Raw genomic sequence first — 15,726 nt, forward strand, 5'->3', positions numbered from 1 at the left:
TGTTTTAAAGCCGCAGTCTGTAGACCATGACTCTCGCTGTATCTTTGTTTACCCATTACACATAGTGTAATAGTCCTTTGTTTACCAGTGAAAACAATTATGAAGTTAATATCCTTTTTATAGAGCAAGCTAAGAAATAATTAATTTGCGCTATTAAATGTACATGAAAGACTAACTTTCTCCTTTAAAAGTTGTCCTCCAAACAAAAAAAAAGACTCTCCGGTCAGCCGTTTCCCCACCGGGTGATACGGGAAAAAAATCACCCGTCCAAGAAGAGCTTTGTTGGCTGACCTCGTTAGATGTAATTGTCTTGCTACCCTCCTCGATATATAGTAGTGGTCATGGAAATGAATTTTCTCATGCTACTGCTTGTTGACATACTGAAACCAAAGAGTGACATTGGTACAGAAGAAACACTGTAAAGGTTGTTTAGGGGAGAACCATTTGATTTCGTGGGGGGGGGGGAAGGTATGTAGGAAGTGGGTATGGGAGCAATTTTTTCCAGAATGACAGCATTTTTTTCTACTGTCAATTTTTTCTCAAATGGAGTAGCTGTGCAATTTTTTATTTAATTGGTCATCAAGTTTGTAATGCGTTGTTCATAACTATACCACATCCCTGGTTCACAACTGTACCGATATTGTAATGCTGGACGATAGAGGGAAAAGTAGTCACCTCATTGAATCAGAAAGAGCTATGGAATCTGTGTCTTTTCAACTAGGAAACCTTTACCTTAAGGTGGAGCTGCATGTTGCCAACATAGTTTTTTACAAAGCAATATTTCTCATCAAAGATGACGAGGAAACCCCCTCATATTATATATTTTCAAAAAGCAAAGACTCTAAAAAGTTTAGTATGGTGGCAGTAGTTTTGTCAAAGGATGAAGAGGGTGTATATTCGGGGTCAAAAAACTCAATTTTGGTATTAATGGTAAAAATTAATTTAAGTCAAAAACTTGACGTTATTTTCTAAAATGTAATATTTCAGTTGAAAGAAGAGTATATGTAGAAAAAAACGACTATTTTCTTTGGCATTATTTATCTTTCTAAAATGGCAAGGGTTTAAACACTGACTATCAAAAAATTGATAAAAATCATGATTAGCAAAATTAAAATGCCTCTTATTCAAATTGTAATAACTTTATTGCCAAACAAAATAGTCATTTTGTTATAGCATTTAAAGAACATAATGTGAAAATTTTAGAAAATTTGACCAAGCCAGAGTGGAGTTAAATTCTTTAGAAATTTCGAAATTTGCAGGAAAAAGAAGCCAGAAAATCGGGTGATTTGCATACATTTGCATAAATTAACACTGCTTTATCACGTAACTTTAGTATGCTTGACAAGGTACAAGGTGAACCCAACCAATATTTTAATCTTGGGGTTACAAATTAATTAAAATTGAATAAATATTTGCAAAAAAGTGATTTTTGAGCAAAATATGCTGTGTTGTTTGCAGCGCCCCCTTAAATGCCCATGTTTCAATCCCACCATATTGCATTCGTGCTATCTTATCAGCGGAGACACATGGATTAGAATGGATTACTTTTCTTCTTTTCAACTTTTTACTGCTTTTAAATTTTCAAAACATGCAGAGACAAAACACAACCACACTTTACAGACACTAGAGTGGCATTAAAGATCCTTTGAAGTAGAAAAGTACAATCAGCTTCAAGATACAAATTAGAAATCAGAAGGGAAAAATATTTTCTTTTTCGTGAAAGAGTTTTCATAGCTGTAGTTTAATACACATTTTTTTATTTATGTTATTTTAATGAGATTCATCAGTGTCTTGATGAGAAAGCCAGTGTTTCACATATCACAGGATGGTTCTGTATATTCATTTTGAATTTCAAGAAATGAAAACAAAATGGAAATTCTAATATATTTACAACTTTAAATTATAGAACACTTTTCTGGCAAAATCAACTCTGATCAGTACTATACCTGCTTTATTTCTTTAAAACAGTCAATTACTTTTCAGTTCTCAGGGAAGATGTTATCTTTTGTGGTCAGAGAAACAAGGCTCACAAATTACATTTCATTATATTTGTTGTTCCACAATTTTTCATTGTCAACTTGTACATTTTTCGAACATATTTATATTGAGAGAATAATATATAATGCTCTCGGTTGCCGACGGTGACGGCTACTCATCATATGATTATGAAGAGAGGCGAGTACCTGGGGTGCTTTTGCAATAAGAGGATTTGTCTTTATTTTGAGTGAGAAGGTTAAAATAGCACGTAGAATAGGAGGGGACATTGTCGAATTGTTGGAGGATTGCAAGATTTTTAGCTTTGCCTCCAATTTCTAATTTCGGTCAAAATACATAAAAAGGCCGGTGCAAGTACAAACACAAGCCTACACTTTCTTGAAATGGATTGATTTGCTTATCTTTAGTAGCAGCAATTTGTACTTATCACATATCAAAACAGTGTCTAATGAAATGGTAATTGTCCCTCAATATCTGTCGTCCATCGGCCGTCTTAAACATATAAAACAATCAAACAGACAAAAACCTTCTTACCAAATACGTTTTCCAAATGTCGCGAGATTCCTTTGCAAGATCCGTGGGGATCGATGATCAAATTAGTGCTAATCTGGCTCGACTCACTTCAATAACGGTTATAATTTTTTGTGTGTTGTTCAGGCTAGGACTTCATGTTTTGTGTAAATATCATTTTTGAAAGTAATTACAGCCCATTTACGTAAACTATAATATTTAGATATTTGGTGTGTAAGTCTGTAGGGACGCTCTGGTCATTCAGGGTATGACAAAATCAGCAAGTTTTTTAGATTTTTGATTCTTGTACCTCCCTTTTCAAAATGCTGACTAACTAGTTTGGCTGTATGCACATTGGGTGTGTTTGTCCTAATTGTAGTGACATTGCCACCATTGTACTTTGGAGATTATTTTTGTAAAGAAGAATAACGCCAGAAAAGTTGTTCGCTGTCTTTTGTTATGATTTGATGTGCAAACGGGAATCTAAGATTTCGTCAGAATTTTATTGACTTACCAATACTAATGACTTCACTTGATCAGTCTTATGCAATGGTGGATTTCGGATTATTTTTCTGATGATTTCACATGAGACACCACGAGGGAACTCTATATATGATTTTTCTGATAGTACGAGTTGAGCACGTCGTAATATTGCTATATTTGTCTAGATGAAGATTAATAATTTCTTTTGCGAGATGAAGCTGTAAAATAAATGTACAGTTTTCAAGTGGGAAATTGTTGTGAAAGACGACAAAGAGGTTTCTTCAGATTGATTGTGCAGTCTTGGGCAATCGTTTGCTTCCAACACAAACTGAACGTTAACATTCTCAATGGTCTTGCACACCCAACTGTGCACGAGATCAATGTTATATGAGAAAACCTGATTTTCTTGAATAGACGACTGTTGAAGATAATGAGAAATAACATATGCATCTTCGAAACGTCATGCACGCTCAGCGGCAAAATACTTTGAACGTGACCACTGAGGGCGCTGTACCAGGAAGTGAAAGCGATCGGAAATAACCAGCTTCAGAGACACCAGTTGAAACATGGCGACCACAGGGAACTGAAACTCTTACAGATTTGTCGTTGAATACTCATTAAAGGTGAGTCGATTATCAAATTCTCTAAGGTGTATTGTTTCATACATTGTGGAAGTAAGGTGTTACGCCTTTGACTGTGGTTGAAACGTTAAGCATACACGATACTAACGTGAAGCCTCGATTCAGGTGAATTGTTTTCAAAACATGACGAACCACGACAGTGACAAGAGGTCAATCATTTGGGAAGCGTCCATGGCTTTGAGACCAGTCACTGAGCGTTCCCCAAACATACGAGAGATCGACAAGGGTCACTGATCACGAACTAAAAAAACCCCGAGTTTTTAGGGATGTATTTGGTCTTATAACATGGACGTGTAACGAAGGTGTTGATTGAACTGTCCAAACATCTTCTGTTCATGTGGGAAACACACTATAAGAAATATGAAACAGCGGAGTGCCACACCCGACCCTCTCCCTGAAAGCAGACGATCAAATTTGTTGAAACTTTTACTTATGGTTTATCTTATCCAGATAAAGATTCTAGGTAAAATATTATAGGAAATAAGGCTATATATCCTACGGTTTGATGTATTTCTTCATAGGAATAGGTCCTTTAAAGTTAAATGTAGTAAAATTTACATAACAATCGAAAGAGTGAACCCGGAAATAGCTCGAAAAAACCTGAAAGTGAAAAGGGAAAGTTCGAGTGACATAATGTTTGGCAGTGTATTGATGGTGCTGGATGTATAAGGAAGTTAATTATTTGGAATGTGTACGTACGATTATTGGTGCTACATGAACACAATTTACAAAACAGTCCCTTTCTTTTTAACATCGTGATTGTAGGAAGTTTTTTGGGGTTAAAGGCTAATATGGGCTGCATTTCTTTGTAATTTGTTGACATCTAATTTCTTGCAATTTTCCAAGACTTTTTTGAATTCTACTCTTTCCTTCAATGGCATAGCCTTTTACTGCCCCACAAAAATATTCAGTTGTAACAGAATGTGCAAGTACATGATATGCAAATTTTCACTATATCTCTTTTACTCTTGTTTCAAATCCTGGTATAGTACACGGCAGACAAAATTCAACACCCATGGTGAACATTCAGTTTGCTGTGTTCAAGTTGTTGGCAACACAATGATTGTCTCTGTGATGATTCTGATGTGTATATGATCCATGTCAAGCAATTACCAGGTTCTTTTTGCAAAAACTCATGGAGGGGACATATTTGAGTGGGGCTCCTGTTTATGTATCTCAATCAAGCCTGTGCGGGCATTTCCCATTTATGATTGGTGATACCATACTAGAGTAAAAATCACAGTACAGTAAATGCATTCACAGAAGCTTACATTAGTTTGAAATTCAATTGTGAAAATAATGTGTAAAGATTCAGATCCACAACTCATTGCCTTAAAGCATTCAATATTCTCTTGTAAAATTGTGATACACCCTTTTGCTTTCATATGAAAAGTTAACATGCACATGTAGTTTCCAATTACTTTATACATGTTGTCATATTCTATTATGCAAGTATTTAAGGCAGCATGCGCTTCAAAAGTGAAATACTCACGATGTTGTTGGTTAAACTTTTCTTGTTGAAACTTTTAACTATTCCCTTACAAAATCAAAATTCAAAGTAAAGAGTCACTGACTGCAAAGTTTGGTGCAAGGGAAGTGAACTATCAAATATTTATTGATATTTGAAATTCAAAATAGCCGCCATCCCTGAGTTAACTCCATGGCTAAAAATACCATTTCGATTTATGAAAAAGTTATATACAGAAAATTTTCCAACTTAAAGAGCTTAAAAGTGACCTTAAGTGGTCAAAGAGTACTGAAAATAATGACTAGTTTGAATAACTTCAACTTCCTGCTGGTTATTGATAGCATGATGTTATTGATTTCTCATGTCTATACTTTAAAATCCCATGATTGAGAATTTGAAGACAAAGGTGTATGATAGTATACAAGGAGTATTGCAATAGTACAACACAGAGAAAGACATGCTACAGCTGATCTGTCTGTTACACAAGAAGCAAATGTGAATTTGTGACCTGGATTGTGTAACACTGCTGGCTGACAATGCTGTGCAATTGTATTCACTGTGAATGCCCTCAGAGAACAAAACAATAATAACAGAAACAACAACAACAACAACAACAACCACACATACCAAAAAAGCAAATAAAAAAGGAGATGTAAAGGAAGCAGGCATTAATGTGCATCGTGCTGCTTTTTGAATCTCATTGTTTTCTGCACTCTAGGAATATATGTGAATTGGAATGATTCATTTCAGTCAAGTTTCTAAAATAAATGATCCTCACAAGCAGATTGTTCTTGAGAAAAAACTGTGATAAGGGTATGTCACTGACTCTTTTCAAGTCAGCTAGCCTAAACAAATAAATGGTTACCTCATGCATTTTGCTATGAGTTCACTGAACAGTACTGGTATGTGTTCTTACTCAGCCTCCAGGCTCGAAACTGTACTATGCAAGCATAAAGCTAAAATAAATGTGCAGGAACAATGCTAGTTGGATGCACAGACTTCAATTCAGTAGTATCAGTGGCCCTCTACACTCACTTGAAGTGTCTCTGACTCATATGAGACATTTCACCGTGACTCAGATGTTTACTTGTTGACATTGCTGCTATAACTGACTCTAATCAGTGGAGTTTGAAGAAATTCATAAATTGAATATAGGAATTTAGCTTTATCTTAAAAATTAGAGAGCACACTGCTTCATAAGCTGTGTTTGTTTTGTTCAGGATGGCACCTTCGGTAAATTTTATTTCCTCCTACATATATAAGTTTCCATGGTCCACCTTGGTACATTGTATATCAATGTATACCTGATGGGGACTACAGAAACTCTTAATAGGTTCCCAAGCCATTTACCTACATGTTACTATATGTACCCAAAACTGAGCAAAATTATTAATATGTGTGTGTACACGTGCCAGTCGGTGAGAAAGAATTGAATGCAATGTTGTAAGAAACATGTAAAACGATAATATATCAGATAATAATCATTATTGAATGTCTGGTTACAGACATCTCAACAAGAATGGTGTAAATAGGTGAGTTGCCATGTATATATAATGTAGTTTACATAAATGCTGAGGAGAATGGGACAAAGTGACAAATGTCATTGTTCTACATTGTATGTACATGGTGAATAAACTGTTTTTTTAATCATAAACTTTTCAAACTGTCTGTCATCCATGATTTATGTCTACTTGACACCACATGTTATCGCCAGTCCTTCAAAGAGTCATTTTGAGTACCTGTATCAGTGACAGTGTGACCTTTAACCTATGGACTCTTTGTGAAGAAGTGACCAATGTATGGAGGTGTCCTTTCTATAGAGGGTAGGTGTGGCATTACTTTTGGCGTACAGTGTACATGCAGGTGGGGTGCTTATAGCGATGACTTCAGAATAAAATAACTGTGCTCAATGAAGTTCAATATCATGAGTCTTCTAAAAAGAATTGTAATACAGGTATAAAAATAAGTCAAAATCCATTCTTGTTTTGTAGTCAAAGCATAAGGTCATTCTAAGTCAGATATACTGACTACATACACAGGTTTTGTATCAAATGAACATTTGAAATTTGCTATGGCCTCTGACTACATAAGACAGGTATGTTACTATTCTGTAGAGGGCCTAATAACACATATGTATCTGCAACAAGATGACCGCCATAAAGAGGTGACTGCATGCTCAATAAGGGCAGCCTAAGACAAGTTTGACTGTACTAAATTTCTGAAAATTTCTTCACATCAGCCCTTCATCAGTAAATGTACATGTATAAATTAAATGTGAAATATTCTTGCATCAGAACTTTTCTAAATCTGTTGTGTAGCTTGTCAATTTACATCAGAGAACACTCTCTTGAATTAACGACATGGCTCCAGGTCTAATCAGCACCTTTCAGCTTACTGATACACACTGGTTTGCATGCAACTTGTGAACCTGTTTGAAGGGAATAAGGGCAAGCAGGTCAATGTGTGTGTACATGTGCGCGCATGTGCATGTATATTGTACAAACGGGAAGTTTCTGTGTGTTCCTCATAAAGTATAGAGTAGTATTTATAACCAAACTTTGTACATAGACTGGGATGGTTCTCTTACAGGCGCTCCCAAATCTCATCATTTATGATAATTTGATGACTTTGGATGAGTGTCATCAAATCATCAAAGTATCCTGCACTGTTCTCTTGTCTGTTGAATGGTGCAGTACCCTCAGTTTTCATAAAATCAAATTCATTCAATTAGAAAAATGTTGATGTTGCTCAGCTATCTTTTCATGTCTGTTTAATGACTAAATAAACCACTGATACTGGAAGTATCGGTAGTGTGTCATTTCAGCTGTGACAAAATTATGAAATCAAGGAGGTTACAAGAAAGTTGAAAGTTCATGAAATTGTAAGCACTGATCTATAAAAGACTTGTTTCATTTTCGATTTTCATTTGAAAGATTCAAGAAGTAAAATATCTACTGCAAAGTGACAAGAAAATGCATCGTAAATCACTAGCATGTGTTGGGGATCAGTTGGAGACAGTCATGACTTCATAACTTTTCTCTCACATTTTACGTATTACAGTGCATCCTTGTGCTGCTGAAGTCTTACTTTGGTTTCTATTTGTTATTACAGAATATGGATCTGTCATCATATTATTTGCTATTATCTCTCATTGCATGTACTCTTTCCACGTCACAAGGTAGGTGAACTGGCTTTCATCTCCCATTCACAGTAACATTGATGCATATTACGTTGTGTTTCTTCTGTCTGTAAAATACACCGGTATTTACATTTTCTAATCGTGCAGATACATGTATGCATACATGTTCATGTAGTCTTAAACTTGTGAATGTAGCCTGTAAGTATGAATATCTGATGTTGCTCTTTGCAACTTAAGTTAAAACCTCACTGGCTTTATCTTTTTTGATGTTTTGAATTCCCTCTGCAAAGCAATATTGCCCTTGAAAATGTCACTATGTCAATATCATTGGTGATGGACTTGGTTGATAAAATTCAGGCACTTAATATGTGTACTTTTGCAAGAGCCATATTTGAGTTGCAGCTCGAAAATTATTTAGTTGTTAAAATCTAAGTTGTGCATTCATAGCCAGTGTTTGAAAAACATTTTGTGGTCACACTTTTAAGCACTGTTAGTACATAAGTAGCATTTAATTTCAAACCATCTCATTAAAATAAATTTCAAAAAGATAAAGCTAATGGGGCTATAAAGTCTGGAGTGGGTAGATCTGTTCTGTAACTAGGACATCACTCATGTACATAGTTGACAATTCATTGTGTTGGCCAGGCTTACATTGAACAACATTATAAAAGCTATCGTAGCCATATATAGAAATATACCATACTGTGAAATCAAGAATCAAAGTACAATGAAATGGATACAGACATTAACCTGATAGGGTAATGATGCAGTTACAGTTGAATTAACTCTCTGTGTTCATTCTGACTTGTGATTAACCAGAACAAGCTTTGTTGTGTGACAGGAATATACAATAATAGAACCCTTTAAGCCGCATCACAGGATGCCAGTTTAAAAGTGACTTGATTGTGACTGACATGAAGCTCATCAATGCATGCCCATTTTGAATAGAGTGTCGTCTGCCAACTTTGAAATCGTTGCAGCTTAATTGTCAAAATATATACATTGACCCTACAATGAATACTATAAGATGCATATAAATCATATCTTTTATAAGAAATTAGCGCCACTGCAACATGTTTAACTTGCCCCATGTTGCAGTGAGTACATTAATTAAAGCATATATCAACAACAACAACAATACAGCAACAATATTAATACAGCATCTTATGATTCTTGATTTTTCAGCTGTAACATGTGACCCACTTCCCACTGCAACCAATGCTGATTCAACCACTTGTACAACAATCCAAGCATTTGATACACAGTGTCAGTATACCTGCAATACTGGATATGAAACAAGCAGTGGTGACACTTCAGTGACAACAACATGTCAATCAACTGGACAGTGGAATCCCAATTTCATAATCTGTAATGGTAAGTACATTTTAACCTTTATTCTTCGTAGTAATCATTGGTGTATGATAGTCAGTCTTTGCTGTAATCATTGATGTGTGAATCTATATGTGCATTATGATATTGAGTAAGATGCACTGTATAATTGGTTATCTAGGTACAGTGTGAGAAAATAATGTCATGGTATTTGAAGACGTTTTATATTCGGCTGAGTTGGTGTCATTGATCAGCAAAAATATTTCAGCCTTTTGACATTTTCTGTTCCCTTCATCTCTGTATGCAGTAGTTTCTTTTAGATGTGATCCAGCTCCTACAGTAGCAAATGCTGAACCAATTACTTGTACCATTGGTTCTAACATCAGTTGGTTCTTCATGTCAAATACGGTATATCCGCAAAGCAGTGATGACACTTAGTGACAATAACATGTCAATCATATTTGGGCAGTGGAGAGCCATCACTCTGTATGCAGTAGTTTCCAGGGTTCTGCCCACGCCGGACGGCGCTGGACGGGCCCGTCCGGCACTCAGAATTTCCGACCAGCATTGACAAGTGACCGACCGGCACTTGCAGTTCAATGCTTTGAACAATCAACATGAATGTCTATGAGTGACACTTTTGAGGTCAAGCAGTTCATAAAATTGCATGAAGAGTTGATGAAAACAATGGTACTATAGAATGCCTTTCAATGAAATGCTATTTAAACAATACCACTGGTTGATTACCGTACGCTGATTTTGCATATGAAAAGCTGTTCAGCTGTTGAACGTACGTTCACAAGATCATCGCCCTAATGTAATGAACTAGACACGGTTTTCCTGTCACACAGTATCACTGTACGATCGAAAGAAGGAGAAAAACTGAAGTTTTTTTTGCTTTGTATCAAGGTTTATAACACCACAAAAATGAAGTACGGAAGCGAAAATGAGCACAAAAAACAGGACTTCTAACCAAAACATACTCTTCAATATGTTCAGTTCAAACTCAAAGAGTGGCATTGTGGAAAGACTGCATGCAATGAAAGTCACGAGCAAGTTTGGTGTCAACGAATCCAGTCTTTGAATTATCAATGAACACTCACTTATTTTTCAGGTCAATAAGCCAAAAGTTACTTGTCCGTGGCAACAAGCCTCTCTGTTTGTGAATTTTCCCATTCTACAATGACTATCAAGAAGCAATTGAAGTGAATTTGACATCGAGAAATTCCACTTTCAAAACTATGGCCGATTAGCCAACCCCTAAGTTCTTGGTTTAAACTCTATACAGTCTGCGCATGAGCAGTAACAAGACCACCTAGGTCATTTGAAAAAACACTGGATGCTGGTACAGTGCAATGGTAAGCCAAACTTCATAGTGGTGAGGGATGATATAAGCACAGGAAAATGATGACAAAAAAGTGGTACATTATTTTTCAGAAGCTTCAAAAGATTCCTTTACAACTACTAAAGATTGTTTTCTTTCTGTTTTGTTCAGTTAAAACTGAAAAAATACTTTGAAGATAAATTGGAATTGGCTATTATTTGTATATCAAGCCCTATAAAGAATGTAAAAATACAAGCATATAAATGTTACAGTTTTTCATGAATATTAATGCTCATGAATATTAATGAGCCGTCCAGCACTCTTGGAACTCTGGGCAGAACCCTGAGTTTCTGTTAGATGTGACTCAGCTCCTACAGTAGCCAATGCTGAACCAATTACTTGTACCATTGGTTCTAACATCAGTTGGTTCTTCATGTCAAATACGGTATATCCGCAAAGCAGTGATGACACTTAGTGACAATAACATGTCAATCATATTTGGGCAGTGGAGAGCCATCAGTACGATATACGATTTGTAAAAGTTAGATTTGGTTTTTAGCTCACATTTGGTATAGGTATATATACCAATGAGAGCTTATATGGTAGGTTGGCAGCATCTGTATGTCTGTATGTATGTATGTACAGTGTATGTATGTTTGTTAGTATGTGCGGATGTATCTCCGTCCACATCAAATACTACTAAACCGCATCACCTGCCATCATACCGGTAGTATTTGGTGTACAGATGCACCCAGGAGGTAGATGTGAATTTGTTCAAATGAACATGTTGGTGTAAAAAATATGCAAATGAAGTGAAAAAAGGGACAATCCTGCAAATTCCTAAAACTCTTACTACTGGCCAGATTTGGTTGAAACTTGGTGTGCAGGCTCTTTATAGTGACTTTAGTTACATTTGTTCAAATTGTGGTGAAATTTTGATAGTTATATTTTTGGGACGATTTTTCCAATTTTGGGTAAAAAAATCATTTTCTCCCAAAGTATACGTTGGATTGCTGTGAAACTTGGTACTATTGATCTAAGGTTGTCTGCTGTCAGATACCCCGGTATGTAAAAAATGTGGTGAAATTTTGTATTTGTGTTTTGGGGAAATATTTTGCATTTTTGGTCAAAAATCATTTATTAAGAATGAATAAGAATTCTAACCTCATTATTCTTACACTACTGTTTTACCTCAAAACCACTTATTTTTTCAAGAGATGCATACATGATTGTCACCCAACAAACCATTTACAAATTTGTCTTCTGGTTTTTGCTCCATATACATATACATGTCCCTTTTCTCATAAAAATGGGATTAAAATCGCAATTTGAAAAATAGTCTTTCAGCTGTATGTGTCTAATTCACAGTGAGTAGGGTTGTTGATAAATGCCGATAATACAAGGCGGTCATTATGTCCAAGCGCCATTGGCGGTATTTTTGAATTTTGCTTACCGAAAAATATCATCTATTCTTCAGAGAGATGTTTTGAATTCCCACTGTAAAGCTATATTGCCCGTGAAATTGCCACTATGTCAATATCATTGGTGATGGACTTGGTTGATAAAATTCAGGCACTTAATATGTGTACTTTTGCAAGAGCCATATTTGGGTTGCAGCTCGAAAATTATTTAGTAGCGAAAATCTAGTTGTGCGTTCATCACCAGTGTTTGAAAAACTTTTTGTAGTCACACTGTTATGCACTGTTAGTACTATAGGGTTATTCACAAAATATGGCCCTGTATGGACGAGGGCTCAGTGAGTGACATATTGGACGAGCCGGAGGCGAGTCCAATACGTCACTCACTGAGCCTGGGTCCATACAGGGCCGTATTTTGTGTATAACCCTATTATTATACACCTCCCTCCATTAATCGTCTGTATAAACTAATTCTATGGTAAACTGAGGGATGCCGCACACGGGATATGAGTGGAACGCGTGCGATTACTGCTCGCCGTACAAGTCACTTGCGTTTGCACGAAGCCAATTAATTTCAGTGCAGTACAAGCAAACTTCGCTGAATGTTTTCAATTTTATTAGTTTTATAAAATAAAAATCAATTGCATTTAGACTCAGTTTTGTGTTTAGCGTGTTTTAACCTTATACTATGAATACATTTTGTTGGAAGTTGTTTATTATGTCTATAACTCACCGTGAAATAATTTGTTTACATCCGATAATTGCTAGGTCAAAGGTCAAACAGGCGCGTCGCGCGTCTCCCGTATTCGGGACTCCGCGTACTAGACAAAATAGGTAAGTTATTGGATGGTCAAACTCCCATAGGTTACGGCAGTAGGTGTATAATAAATACATGTACATGTAAGTAGTGTTTGATTTTCAAACCAGCTATCTCAAAAAGGTAAAGCTAATGGGGCTTTAAAATATGTTTTTCAAACCATCTATCTCAAAAAGGTAAAGCTAATGGGGCTTTAAAATATGTTCTGCAACTAGAACATCGCACATGTACATATTTGACAATTCATTGTGTTGGCAAGGCTTACATAAACAACATTATAAAAGCTATCATAGCCATATATATGAAATATACCATACTGTGCAATCAAGAATCAAAGTCCGATGATATGGATACAGACATTAACAGATACAGACCTGGTGCAGTTACAGTTGAATTAACTCTCTGTGTTCATTCTGACTTGTGATTAGCTAGAACAAGCTTTGTGTGACAGGAATATAGATACAATAATAGAACCCTTTAAGCCGCATCACAGGATGCCAGTTTAAAAGTGACTTGATTGTGACTGACATGAAGCTCATCAATGCATGCCCATTTTGAATAGAGTGTCGTCTGCCAACTTTGAAATCGTTGCAGCTTAATTGTCAAAATATATACATTGACCCTACAATGAATACTATAAGATGCATATAAATCATATCTTTTATAAGAAATTAGCGCCACTGCAACATGTTAAACTTGCCCCATTGATGCAGTAAGTACATATATTAAAGCATATATCAACAACAACAACAATACAGCAACAATATTATAGTTATGCTCAACGAAAAGTAGACGATGAGATTAAATAATACCTTACTCAATTACTAATTTACATCAGACACTTTATTTCTAAAACTACAGTAGTACCTCACAATATTGCTTGCGAGCGGCAAGTTCTCAAAGACAAGAATAACAAATACCAGACCTAAATGATTCCTTAACATAACAGTCGCTTGCCTGCTTCTCTGCCGACATGAGTGCCTTATCTCTTTCCACTGGTTTATTGCCGTAATCTTATACCACGATACTAATTACACAGCGACAAAAAGACAACTGTAAGTTGGCTGAAGCATGAAGTAACATATATGCCTCTCAAAGAGATATATAAAAGGCAAATAATGAAACATCTTCATCATTCATGAATCAAACGTTTTGTCTGAAAAGCTCTTGCAAAGATATCTTGAGACAGACAATAATTATATGGTTTCTCTGGTTTGGCGAGTAAATCTTGTAGAGGATTATACAAATCTGTAATTGACCCTTATCAATTTTGAGCCATTGAATAACAGATAGACAAAGTCTCATTTGATTGGATACAATAAACACAAAACGTTAAACATCCCAATCAAATGTACTTGGAAGAGTATGCATGAGAATAGTTGCACCACTGTTTGACTGCTAGAAGAGATACACAGAACAGTGGACACATAGACAGTATTTCACATTAATCATCAGTAGCTTAGGTAATTGTAAAGTTGGCGATATGGTACATAGCTAGAGACCCCAGTGCGTGATAACATTGCCAAATTAAGTCAGTTTTATCCAAATGTTTTTGTCCACACTTATCTTCACTCTAGCACAAATTACAGAGTGTCAGTTGATTGTAACATTTTCACCACCATGGTTTGGCAAAATACCCATTGTTATCAATCGTAAGTGTGGACCTGTTTTACAAAGAATTAGGGGGGTTAGGTCGAGGCATTTTCATACAAAGAATTAGGGGTAATCTGTTTTAAGGCATTTTAGTGTCAAAGAAAATGAAAATTGGCAAAAGCAGAAGTCATGATTTTAAAGATTGAAAAATCCAATCTACTTGACACTTACTGAGCAGTGTCTCAACAATGTCGGCTGGTCTACCATGGCGATGACGTTCATTTCAGCAAGAACTACAGTTGTCTTTTTGTCGCTGTGTAATTAGTATCATGGTATAAGATTACGGCAATAAACCAGTGGAAAGAGATAAGGCACTCATGTCGGCAGAGAAGCAGGCAAGCGACTGTTATGTTAAGGAATCATTTAGGTCTGGTATTTGTTATTCTTGTCTTTGAGAACTTGCCGCTCGCAAGCAATATTGTGAGGTACTAGTGTAGTTTTAGAAATAAAGTGTCTGATGTAGATTAGTAATTGAGTAAGGTATCATTTAATCTCATCGTCTACTTTCCGTTGAGCATAACTGTAATACAGCATCTTATGATTCTTGATTTTTCAGCTGTAACATGTGACCCCCCCCAACTGCAACCAATGCCTATACAACAAGTTGTACAACAAACCAAATATTTGATACTCAGTGTTTCTATCTGTGCAATACTGGATATGAAACAAGCAGTGGTGACACTTCAGTGGCAACAACATGTCAGTCAACTGGAGCGTGGAATCCCAGTGTTATAACCTGTAACGGTTAGTACATTTGAACCTTAATTCTTCATAGTAATTATCGGTATATGATAATCAGTCTTTGATGCAATCATAGACGTGTAAATCTACATGTGCATTAGGATACTCACAGTAAGATTCCCTGCATAATTGTTTACCTACGTACAGTGTGAGTATGTGATGTCACAGTATTTGAACACTTTTTATATTCGGTTGCATTATGTTATTG

General features: G+C 35.9%; 1 long non-coding RNA gene across 1 annotated transcript; it reads left to right on the top strand.

Annotated features, from left to right (window-relative positions):
- Nucleotides 1–3,510: 3,510 nt before the first annotated feature.
- Nucleotides 3,511–15,515, top strand: LOC139137886 (uncharacterized). Its single transcript, XR_011553478.1, has 3 exons — nucleotides 3,511–3,611; nucleotides 8,209–8,275; nucleotides 15,334–15,515. It is a non-coding gene; the product is annotated as an uncharacterized lncRNA (long non-coding RNA).
- Nucleotides 15,516–15,726: the final 211 nt, after the last annotated feature.

The sequence above is a fragment of the Ptychodera flava genome, chromosome 8, assembly GCF_041260155.1.
Source record: "Ptychodera flava strain L36383 chromosome 8, AS_Pfla_20210202, whole genome shotgun sequence".
NCBI classification, from domain to species: Eukaryota; Metazoa; Hemichordata; class Enteropneusta; family Ptychoderidae; genus Ptychodera; species Ptychodera flava.